The sequence below is a fragment of the Triturus cristatus genome, chromosome 10 (genome assembly GCF_964204655.1).
Source record: "Triturus cristatus chromosome 10, aTriCri1.1, whole genome shotgun sequence".
Lineage (NCBI taxonomy): Eukaryota > Metazoa > Chordata > Amphibia > Caudata > Salamandridae > Triturus > Triturus cristatus.
The window spans coordinates 1,024,696,913-1,024,709,515 of record NC_140593.1 but is presented as its reverse complement, the minus strand read 5'-3'; the positions used below and the strand labels follow the sequence as shown (position 1 = coordinate 1,024,709,515).

The following is a 12,603-nucleotide window of genomic DNA, read 5'->3' as shown; positions in this document are numbered from 1 at the left end:
TTACCACATCCAAAGAAGGCAGCAGGCATGCAAATTACCCACTCCTGACTCGGGGAGGTGGTGAAGAAAAATAACAATACAGGACTCTTTCGAGGCCCTATAATTGGAATGAGTACACTTTAAATCCTTTAACGAGGATCCATTGGAGGGCAAGTCTGGTGCCAGCAGTTGCGGTAATTCCAGCTCCAATAGCGTATATTAAAGTTGCTGCAGTTAAAAAGCTTGTAGTTGGATCTTGGGAGAGAGCTGGCGGTCCACCGCGAGGCGAGCTACCGCCTGTCCCAGCCCCTGCCTCTCGGTGCCAACTTGATGCTCTTGACTGAGTGTCCTGGGGGTCCGAATCAAGTTTGAAAATTGACCTGATGTGTACGAGGTCAGCAAAGAATTGAATACAAAGAAAAGTGATTACACAAAGAAAATCCCATCTTGGAAATACCCAAACGAAAAATATAAATGTGACTTGTGTGGAGACATATTGAGAAAGTTTAAAAAACTAAGAAAACATGTCTTGAACAAGCATAATGGCCTCTATCTCAAAACTTGTTGCTCAAAATGTGACAAAGAAGCCAATACCACAAAATTGCATGCCATTTTGCCAAATGTAAAGGAAGACCTCAAAAAGGAGAGCTGCAATTGCTGTGCAGCTTCTGTGACCTCAGATTTGGAACAAAGATTGGAGTTTCACAACATGCTCGGCATGCGCATCGAAGAGCACAAAATAAGGCTAGTCTAGCAGCTCTGGCAAGCAGCAAATCATCAAAATTATTGTCACAGGAAGAAATAATGCTATTAGCAGGATTTGAAAAAGTGTATGAGAACCAGAGAAATATTAATGCGCTGATGGTTCCGCATTTTGACAGTAAAAACTAAAAAAAATTGCACAAAAAAGAAGAGATAGACGAGATGAGAGTACAAAATTGGCAAAAGATGTACTGCAAGCATCAATTGTCTCTGAGAATGACTCTTACGATGAACCAGAGGTTACAGTGGAAGTAACAACAGAAAAACGCAGAGACTTTATCAATCAAAAACATGCACAAAAAATCTAAAACTTTGAAGAGCTGGAGGATAGAATCACGGACGTCGAGAAGTACACCAAAAACACGGAGCAACACGATGCTGCCATGGGTCTGCTGGATGAGATAGTGACTTATATCTCAGAAAACACCACTGATACAAGTCCTGTACCAGCAACTCGTAGAGAACTAGCAAGCAAACTCAATAATGATCCTATGAACTCAGCTCAAGACGAGCACCAGAATGCCTCAGTAGAAAACAAGATACCAAAGAAAGACAAGAAAAATGGAAGGTTCAATCGGGCACACAAGAAGAATTATGGAAAAGCAAAGCGCAGCTGCAAAGAATACCAGGCAATGTTTAAAAAAGACAAAAAGAAATTGCCAGGATAATCACTGATGGGGCAGAAGATGCCACTTGCCAAATCAGTGCTGAGGATATTTTCCAATACTACAAAGGCATAATTGAAAACGAAAACAAGAAAAACCCTAAATTCATACTGATTGATCGGATACCGGATGAATGGGAGATTGGAAATTTGTGTAAAGAAATTAAACTGCTCCAGATAACGAATGCCTTCGATGACTTAGATTTAAAGAAAGCAGTGTGGCCTGATAAGATAGGCCTGAATGACTTGAATAACATGGATAACAAGCAACCAAGACTGCTGACCAGTATTTTATCGTCTTGGTTATTGATAGAGCTAGATTTCATCAAGATTAAGCATCGCTCTGTATTGTGTTTCAGGCAGACTGCATTTAAAATGGCACGCAGATTTTGGTGCAAGTGAAAACACATGGCACATGAAACATGAAATGAGGCCTAGTAAAATGCTTTTTAAAAGTGGCACTTTTGGTGCATGCAAAGTGAAAGACATGAAATGAGGCCTGGTCAAAATGCTTTCAGTCTGAAATGCTTTCATTTAAAACCATGCTAAATTAATTAATCATGGATCTTTAATGTGTTTAGTTTAGATTTAACCTCACTATAGAATGTACATTTAATTTAGAGATGTTTCTTTTTTAATTGTGCTGAATGAACATGTTTTTGTAGTGTAGAAAACTTGTAATTTCAGTTTCCTCATTAGCTTTGAAGATAAGATCTACACTCCCTGCTCCCGTCTCAAGAGACTTTGGCTTTGTTGCATATTTAGACAATGCATATTCAGTTCATAATACATCTTTCTCATAATGTGTATTAATTAATCAACCAACACTACACGTGGGGCAAAAGCATTTTGCATGAAAAGCTATCTAAAACATTAGAGCATGTTGCTATGAGTATGTATTAACTGTTTGCGCTTTGAAAATTTGCACTGGTGCATGTTTATGCTATGTTGTACATTGCACATTTTGCACGAGGGGCACAAATGATAGAAAAGCTGCTTTAAAGTAATAGCTTTTGCTAGGTAATAACTAATACAGGGTACTAGTATGGGGGAGGTAAACATAATGGGTTTTATTTCATAAATTAATACTCTTTGTGTTTGTTTTACTTTAGTATACATTTTTGGGCCCACAATAAATTGGCTGCCTAGGAATCCAGCATGGCTGAGAATTGTTAGCAGTGTGCTGAATGAGAGAAGCATGCGCAGAAGATTGTGCCAGCTGCATGAACTGCCAATTGCCTCAAGTGAAGACACATGGGTCAAGGCCACAATGACCTGTACACTCCTGTCATCGTGCCAATGTATCAGTGTTTGTGGGAGAGTGTCATCCCTGCGTGCGATGTGAAAGCAAGGAGGAAATGGACTGATACATTTTTCTGCTTAAATGTTGGAATATTTGTATAATTATTGATGGTGAAACACATGACTGTATTAAACCTTAAAGCTTCCTTTGTTAAAACTGGTATGAGTTGGATTTGCAATGAGAACAGGATGATGAGACCCTCATGTCACCTATGCTAACCAATCACAGTGTGAGTTTCTACTGAAACTGCAACATTATTAGTATCGTCAGCCAAGAATTAGAGTATAAAAAATGACCCCATATGAGGCGTGACGGTTTTAGGAGAGGAGAGATTAGGAAAGGAGAGGAAGCAGAGACCAGATATAATTTAGGTTAGGTACGTGAACGTCGCGGGTGCAGCCGTGGAGGAGATTGCGTCCGAGGAGAGACAGAGGGAGGAGGGGGCCTTTCGCCTAATTTTTCAGAAAGCCGTAGGCCAACCTTGCACGTCATATTTTTGGCAAGGCAGATCACATTCTTCTGTGGTCTTGTGAAGGGAGGGCAGCCTCTCTGTGTGAGACACAGAGAGAAAGATGAACAGACTAGGGCAGAGAGAGCAGCTGATAGAACAGGTTTAGATTTAGATGCTAAAACTCTAAGTTTATGCTATGACTAACTAACAAGTTTTGAAAAGATTCATTTGTCTTATGCATTTATTTCTCTTTATGGGAGATTTTTGCCAATTAATAATTATGGATTAGCCTTGCAAAACTCACTCTTGAATTATATTTTCCTGAACTCTTTAAACAATTCTGACTGACATTTGATGCCTCATTCCCTTCCTTTATGGAATGCCTTGCATTCAGTCTGTAATATGTTCTGTATTAATTCTATTTTTCCTATTTTCAATTCTGTAACCTGATTGATATTTGACTAATGAATAAAGGGTCAGAGAAACTTAACTTTTGACTAGAAAATAAAACCCTTTAAAATATTCACAACTCTCTTTATTGGCTAAAATATTAATAGCATTTTGATTTTTCATGTTTATGTAAAGTCTCCTGAAGGTGATAACATGGTGGAAAAGATCCATCACCTTTAAAGCGGTAAACTAGAGGTAAATGAGGGTTTCCATTGAGAAATTACCGGGAAATTATTATTGATGAGAAAAGTACCAGAAAGTATTAAAAAGTACAGGACGATATTGATACCTAAGAATATACCGATTAGCGAACTTAAACAAATCAGTAATTGGAGACCAATTACCATCGGTAGTGCGTTCATGAAGTTATTGACAAAAATACTAACTAAAAGACTCTAATTTTTTGTGGAACTGAATACGAGACAAAAAGGCTTCATGAAGGTGAGAAGTTGTCTCAAAAATCGTACTCTTCTGCAAAATATCATAAAAGAGGCACGAAAGAACAGTAACTCATTAACAATAGTGTTCATAGATATCTCAAAGGCCTTTGACTCTATCAGCCATGGTCACATTCTACAGAGTCTTGCAAGGCACAGAGTTCCATCATACATCAGAGACATAATAAAAGACTTATACACTGACTCAACAACTTTTTTCAAGGTAAAGAACAACGAGGCAACTCCTGAAATAACAATGAATTCTGGGGATAAACGAGGTAACTCTTTATCCCCACTGGTATTTAACATTGCCATGGATCCTCTGATCTTTGATCTTCAGAAAGACGGCAAAGGCTACACATTCAGATCTGATGGTCTTATTGAGCAAATCACCACTCTCGCCTTTGCCGATGACATCGCAGTACTCAGCAACACCTGGGAAGGAATGAGTACAAATCTGAAAATCATTGAAAAACAACAGGATTAAAACGTAATGTAAATAAGACACATGGATTTTATATAAGTCACCATAAAGATAAAATCCTGATTAACAACTGTAAACCATGGCAATTTGAAAAACAAAATATTGAAAACATTCATCCAGGAGAAATTGAGAGATACCTCAGATTTAACTTTGATCCACACACTGGCCATACAAGCAACGACAAAATTAATGAGGTTCTTGTTAATTGGGCTCAAAAACCTGATTATATACCACTTAAGCCCACGGAGAAAATAGAAATGTTGTGTCAGTACTTGATCCCTAAACTGTCATTTAAATTGGAAATGACAGGAACAGAAGCTAAAACTTTAGATATTCTGAATCAAACAATAAAAGAGTATGTCAAACATTTTCTACACCTACCTGCATACACGTGATGGTCTCCTATATTCGAAAAGATCCTTTGGGGGCCTCAGTATACCAAAACTATGTACAACAATTGGTCTAAACAAAGTCAACAGTTTATTGTATCTCAGGGCAGCTTTAGATCTGTACATAGCTCATTCATTCATGTATGCAGGAGAAGTAATCAATGAAAAAATTGATAACATCATCAAAATACACAAACTCAACACTTTCGACAGTAGGTTTCTGAGTTATGATTTGAATTTGTTAGCAACATATGATTGGAAAAAAGAAGAATTTGAGAAATGGGCAACTCTCCCTGTCCAAGGTGATGGTACAAAATACTTAGCAAGTAATCCAACCTCAAATTTCTGGAGTAGCAAGCAAAACAAAATGAAAGAAAATCAGTACATAGCTGCATTGATGTTAAGAGCAAATGTCTTATATACTAGAGAAACCATTACTAGGGGAATAAATCGTACATTTGCCACATGTAGGTACTGCAAATATGTTTGCAAAACAATTTCACATATTTCAGGGTCATGTCCCAAAACCAAGGACATTAGGATAAAAAGACATAACAAAATCCTGGAACTGCTCATTGATAGAGCAAAAAGGTGTGGTTAGATGGCATATAGGAGACCTTATGTTAAGAATAATCAAGGTGAACTATGAAAACCAGATGTAGTGTTTACCAAAAATGGTACAGCTGTAGTGATGTTTCAATTCGCTATGAAAACTCAAAGAATTAATTTGAATTAGCATTTGAGAGTAAAGTTAAATACTATCAGGATCTGTCACAGCAAATCAAAGATCTTACAAAATGTAACGCTGTAAAATTTCATGGCTTTATTGTTGAATGTTTTGGTATTTGGCCTCAATGTAATGATGTTGCTCTGGCTGATCTAGGTCTGCAAATATCATTCCCTTTCATGAAAAATATTTGCCTGACTACTTTAATGGGCCAAGTATTCATGGACAATTAAATATCAAGCTTATGCTGAGATTTACACTTTCTTGCGGCACACATGTCACCCTTATAAAACATATTGTTTTAAAAGGTTGATTCATTAATATTTAAATGTGGTGAAACAGTTACATAATAGTTTATAGTTGATACAAGAATTAGTATAGATGTGACTTTTATAGATGTGAATTTTCTAGAATGTATATAGATGTGCATTTTTTAGTTAGATGTGCAATTTATAGATATGTATTTTTATAGATGTGTGCTTATAACAATTTAGATACAAATGTGTACATCATGAATTACATAAACATAATCACTACATACCACACATTGATTATTGACATCCTTCTAATCATACTTAATTTCTCAGGACTGTTCGTTGACAATTTTAAATTGTTGGAATAGTACTGCAGGGTGTACTATCTCTGGCGTATACATGAGCCCAGTCCCAGTGAGGACAGCGTTCAGTGTGGCTGTACTCCGGAGCAAACGGATGTTGTATTGTTGGAAGCAAAACCAACTTGATGCTGATGGGCAGCGTAATAACCCAGAATGAGCCACCACGTGGTAGTACAGAAATAGCCAAATGCCTTGTCATCTAATTAGTGACGCGTATGAATGGATGAACGAGATTCCCACTTTCCCTACCTACTATCTAGCGAAAGCACAGCCAAGGGAATGGGCTAGGCAGAATCAGTGGTGGAAGAAGACCCTGTTGAGCTTGACTCTAGTCTGGCACTGTGAAGAGACATGAGAGGTGTAGGATGAGTAAGAGGCCCTCGGGTCGCCGGTGAAATACCACTACTCTTATCGTTTTTTCACTTACCCGGTGAGGCGAGGGCGAGCCCTGTGGGGCTCTTGCTTCTGGCTCCGGGCACAACCCACTCTGGGGACAGTGGCAGGTGGGGAGTTTGACTGGGAAGGTACACCTGTCAAACGATAACGCAGGTGTCCTAAGGCGAGCTTAGTGAGGACAGAAACCTCCTGCAGAAAGGCAAAAGCTTGCTTGATCTTTATTTTCAGTATGAATACAGAACATGAAGGTGGGGCCTCACGATCCTTCTGACATTTGGGTTTCATGCAGGAGGTGTCAGAAAAGTCACCACAGGGATAACTGGCTTGTGGCGGCCAAGTGTCATAGCGACGTCGCTTTTTGATCCTTTGATGTCAGCTCTTCCTATCATTGCGAAGTAAAATTCACCAAGCATTGGATTGCTCACCCACTAATAGGGAACATGAGCTGGGTTTAAACCATTGTGAGACAGGTTAGTTTTACCCTACTGATGATGATGTGTTGTTGCAATAGTAATCCTGCTCAGTGCAAAGGGAACCGCAGGTTCAGACATTTTGGTGTATTTGCTTGGCTGAGGAGCAAATGGGGCGAAGCTACCATCTGTGGGATTATGACTCAGAATCCCCCTAAATAGCAACAATAGCGCAGTGCTGTGGACCCTCGGTGGCCTGGGATAGCCGGCCTATTTCGGGGGGCCGGTGCATAGATCCGCTCGCTTGGGGACCAGAGCATGGATGGAAGGGGGCTGCCTCAATCGCCCTTAGTGCACCGCATGTTCATGGGGCTGCGCGACCAGATGGCCCTGCAGGCCGGGTGACCAGATGGCCCTTCAGGCCGGGTGACCAGATGGCCCCACGGGCTGGGTAACCAGATGGCGGGTCTGACTGCCGGCCGGCCTGGAACCTCCCACTTTTGTCCTTCCCCAGGGTTGTGTAAGCCCCCACTACAATGGATTGGAAGACCAACTCCCCACTGACTCATCTGGCAACCCAGGATGTGTGCGAAGTACGTGTTCTCATTATCTGAGATCTCAAGTTTCCCTGATGATAATCTTGAATAGCAAAACCAGTCCTGATGAAGCCGATCTTTCATTCTTATTTTTTAAAGCAGATAAACTTGTGCTTTAGAATCTGTAATTGTTCGCTTCTAACCAAGGGGAGGGGAATCAGCCACACCACACAGGCTGCAGGGGGCAAAAGAACCCTAGAAGCAAGAGGGAGGAGGAGGTAGCTGCAGCCTGAGAGGAACCGAAGAGCAGCTGTTCACAACAAAAGCAAGCTGAGAGGGTCTGGAGGTGTTGTTCTGGTAAGGCAGGGGAGATTAGGTGAACTGGCAGCAGCAGCGAAATCAGAGCGAAAGACAAAGTAGTGCACTGAAGCAAAACATATGGCCCATAGTGAAAGGATCCATGTAGCAGTGTTAGTTTGCAGGGCGGAACAAATCAGCCCAAAGGCGGGACAAATGTATACTACTGACCAAAGCAAACAAAGGCATAGACTGAATACCACATGTCCCGAAGAGACAGCGCAAGCACTGCCTAGACGAGACCTAAAAAGGAAGGCTTGGGTCTGGCAAAAGCCTTATTTTGCCAGGTCAAAATGACAGTGAAAACTGCACACACAGACTGCAATGGCAGACCTGAGGCATGTTTAAAAGCTACTTAAGTGGGCAGCACAATAAATGCTGCAGACCGACAAGTAGCATTTAATTTACAGGCCCTGGGCACGTCGTGCCACTTTACTAGGGAATTACAAATAAATTACATATGGCAATTGGGTATGCACTAATTTTACCATGTTTTAAGCAGCACTTTAGCACTGGTTAGCAGTGGTAAAGAGTCCTAAGGTCAACAAAAATGAATTCATCAAAAATAGGAGGAGTGAAGGCAAAAGATTTGGGTGTGACCCTGCAGAGAGGGCCAGGTCCAACACTTGTAAAGCTTCAGGTTACACAAAACATTCCTTTAAAGCCAGACCTATTGGAACGCCAATGCTTGTTAGCCATTGTGGCGGGTTCACTGTATGTGTGTCCCTGAATGAGTATATACCTGACTTAATTCTTTGTTCTGAAAATGTAAGGGAGGATTAACCCTCCTCATAAGGATCTCTTCGTTGTGCTCCCAGATGGGACTGTCATGTTGTTCCTACAAATCTGCAGGATCTGCGCATTGTTTGGACAACATAAACTAAGGGACTGGTGTCTGGACTGATTCTGGACCCCCCCGCAGGATATGTTGGTCTATAGACCAGCTAGCGCACAGTGCCACTATCCGCCCACGACCCTTACCAAGGAGCGAATAGTTTCTGGCAACCACTGAACATGACAACTCTGAAACCCCTCAGGGATCTGGCAACCGCTGAACATGACAACTCTCAAACCCCTCAGGGATCATGTAAACAGTACAGTACTTTTTGCTCAGTCACTCGTGCTCACTTCTTCTCAGAGAGATATACAGAATAAACAATTGGGAGATTTTCAATTAGCATTTATTGAACCAGCTTCATTCTAGTATAAAATATGTGTACTGTGACAACCATTAGAGAGAAACAGAGATATAAGATTATAAGCACCAACTGCATACATAAAAGGTTGAATCCTACCACGGTGCTAATACAGTGAATAAAGGCAGGCATGTAGATAAATAGCAATAACTAAGTGTATTCCTAAGATACGAACCCTAGCCAAGTGTGCCTAAGTGTATCTAGCATGTATGTAGGTGTGAAGCCAAGAATCCCCCTAGGAAAGAGCCAAACCCATTACCTGATGGGAAAGAGAGAATGACCCCCGTCTTGGTCTTGAGTTGGACACCCCGCAAGGGATGTCAGACCACTGTGTGCTGCAGTTTCTGCGTGCAGGGACTTCAGCATCTTGTGTCAGCATGGAAGCTTTTCCTCTGGTTTGCCCAGTGAATATGTGGTGCTTATATACCCAAAAGGTACCCTCAGGGGTCTACCTAGATGTGTGATGATACTGTTGGCCTGTCGTAAAAGGATGGCGATTGCAGTGACTTTTGTAGACTTATTATACAGCAGATGGTAATCCTACTGTGATACTAAGAATCCTCATGAATAATAGATTAGGCTAGCTTTCTAAGAAAACCACCCAACATTTATTCGGCACATAACTAAGTAGAAGGTCAGCGCCAGAACCGTTATGTAGAGCAAGGTAGGACAAATGTAGGTGAAAAGTTGTGCATCTTCCTTGGCCTCTATTGGGGTACATTGGGGCTCATAACAGAACTGTAGATCATTCACACCGTCCTTGTGCCTTTGGTTTTATATAGCACTCAGTTCCTGCAGTGGTAAACACCAAATGGAGACACTACAAGTTTCTCGGGTGAAGAAAGTGTAAGTGGGGAAGTACTGTACGATGCCCTGTTGGGAGCAGTATAAATATTAGTTTGACTTGATGAATTGTAAGTGCAGAGCATGGATGCCAGTGTCCACTAGGTTAGTGTGGTTGGCCAGGCTGATGTAATGTTCTGGTGTGAGTTTGCATAGTGCCTGTGGAGAAAAGAAACATTCAGGGAAACTGGTGCTTTATTACTGCCTAGGATGTTTTCATGGGGGTGAGGCGCCTGGTAAAGCGTGCTCTGAGGGCTAGGATAAGTCCCTGGTATAACATAAAAGTGATACAGATTGATAATTGGAACCAAATTTATCATTGAGTTGCGTCGTCCTTGCACCATGCAAGGGGCAGCAAGAGCGACGAGACTACTAAGTTAGATTTATCAAGCCACTCAAGGCCTACTTGCGTGGTCCTGCATGGTTTTATAAATCTAGAGTAATGCAATGCAGTGCAAATCACTGCTTTGTGTTACTCTGCCCCAGGGAAGCGTTCCATGGGTGAAGAGTTGGTGTTCCCACGCATCCACCCATGGATTTTGGCGCGTTCCCATAGCTGGTTTGTTATTTGGCCATGCCATTTTGTGGTTATTTTTTTGATGTTATAACTTTTTTTGGTTAGAAATTGTTCCTACTCAGTGGTGGAGGAGTTAATTCTTCATTGGTTTAAGCACCCGGTCAATTGTGGCTATTTATTTCAGCTAGGAGTTTTTTCCAACATATTGGTGGAGGAGTTTATTAACATTGGTTTGGGGGCCTAAAACTGACTGTTGAGATCCTCAATGTTTTAAACCGGATGGTTACTGTTATCTAGACTTGTTATTCACATCAAGGAAGGGTGTATACCCACAAGCATTGCTACCATAATCACTTGTGAATGCGAGGTTAACCTTATGTATTTAACACACAAATTCTGGTGGGCACTTTTGCGCCGACTTTTGGTACTGCCGAGGAGATTTTGGATGAACACTGGGCTATTTCTTTCAAGAGTCAGAAAGCACGTGACCGGGAAGTCTGTTTTCGCTAGTAGTTGTAACACGTCACGCACGCGTAATACATACATTTTACGTATAACTGGTGGCGCGTCCGGAAGTTCTTCAAACACTGTGTACAAAGAAGTGAAGAGTAGTCAGTAGGAAGCGTTCTCAAGTAAGTGATGAGAAGGGCATGGGGGAAGGATTGAGTGGGTTAAGGCAAGTTGGGAGGGGCATCAAAACACGGGACAGTTTAAAATTTGCGAACATACGTGACAAGAATTTTCAATTCTATTAAGGACACGGAGGCGAGGATTATGCTTCTCAATTTTCTTTACTGAAAATTCTCAGCAGCCAATCATATAACGTAAAACAAATAAATAAACTACAATACCAATAAACACCAGTGGGTATCACGTGATGACCATAGAGAGGTCCCCTATATAAGGCATACCAGAGAATACCATATCCTCTTTCTTTGTATGAAAAAATAAACAGTTAAGTTCAAGAATAATCAAAACACATGTTGAAGTCCGGAAACAGTAGAAAAGGCAGAACCAAATATGGAAAGAAATCCAGCAGCCAACGGGCAGGAACGAGACTGGAAAGCAGCTTCAATGGACAGCTTCTCCTGAAGAGGCGCAAACAAATCCAATAGCGAGGATGAAAGCAACTCATTTGAGATTAGAACCTGAAAGGAAAAGATAAGCTGTAATACCACACTCCCAGTAAGAGGGACATAATAACAAAGGGAAGGGTATCAAAAACAATAGGAGCATAGAATACAATATATACAGCAAAAAGCAGAAATGTAATATAATACAGTACATAATAATATAATACAGTACAGTCAAGGGTGGGATAATCCTCGCCTCCGTGTCCTTAATAGAATTGAAAATTCTTGTCACATATGTTCGCAAATTTTTAATTCTATGTCAGGACCGGAGGCTCCGATTATGCTTGTTCAAAGCTGAGCCACCACCACAGAAGCAATATTTACAATTGGTTTATAATAAAAGGTCTTAAATGTAGAATCAGATGACCAGTCTGCTGCCTTCATAATGTCCAACAGACTGACACCTACAGAAAAAGCTTTAGATGCCATAGCACCACAAGCCGAATGAGCACCAAATTTAGAAACATCAATACCAGCTTCACCCATGAGCCAACGCACCCATATTGCAAGGGTAGCCGGGGTCACAGGGTGAAAAGGTTTCTGCAAAGCTATCAACAATTGACCCCCCACATCAGGACGAAAACCTGCAGTACTTACTTCATAATCCCGGATACATTGTACCACACAAAATTTAGGATTAGCAGGAAAACTGGGATAGGTGACAGAAGAGGTGTTACATTTAGTGCGTCTGGTGATGGAGAAAGTAACACCCTCCGGAGAAAAACTATGACCCGCGAGGTCAAGCGCGCGGATATCGGAGACTCGCTTACAGGACACTAGACAAAGTAACATTGTTAACTTAGCAGAAAGTTGTTTGCGAGAGAGAAACTGATTATCTGGCCAGGCATCCAAAAAACGTAAGACAGTGGAAACATCCCAAAGCTCCGAATATTTAGAGGAAGGTGGTTTCACTATTCGAATACCCCTGAGTAATTTACCCAATAAAGGGTGTT

General features: G+C 41.1%; 1 pseudogene; it reads left to right on the top strand.

Moving 5' to 3' along the window:
* Positions 1–6,551: 6,551 nt before the first annotated feature.
* On the top strand, positions 6,552–7,303 carry LOC146796465 (28S ribosomal RNA; annotated as a pseudogene; the record flags this gene model as incomplete).
* Between the last annotated feature and the right edge of the window lie 5,300 nt (positions 7,304–12,603).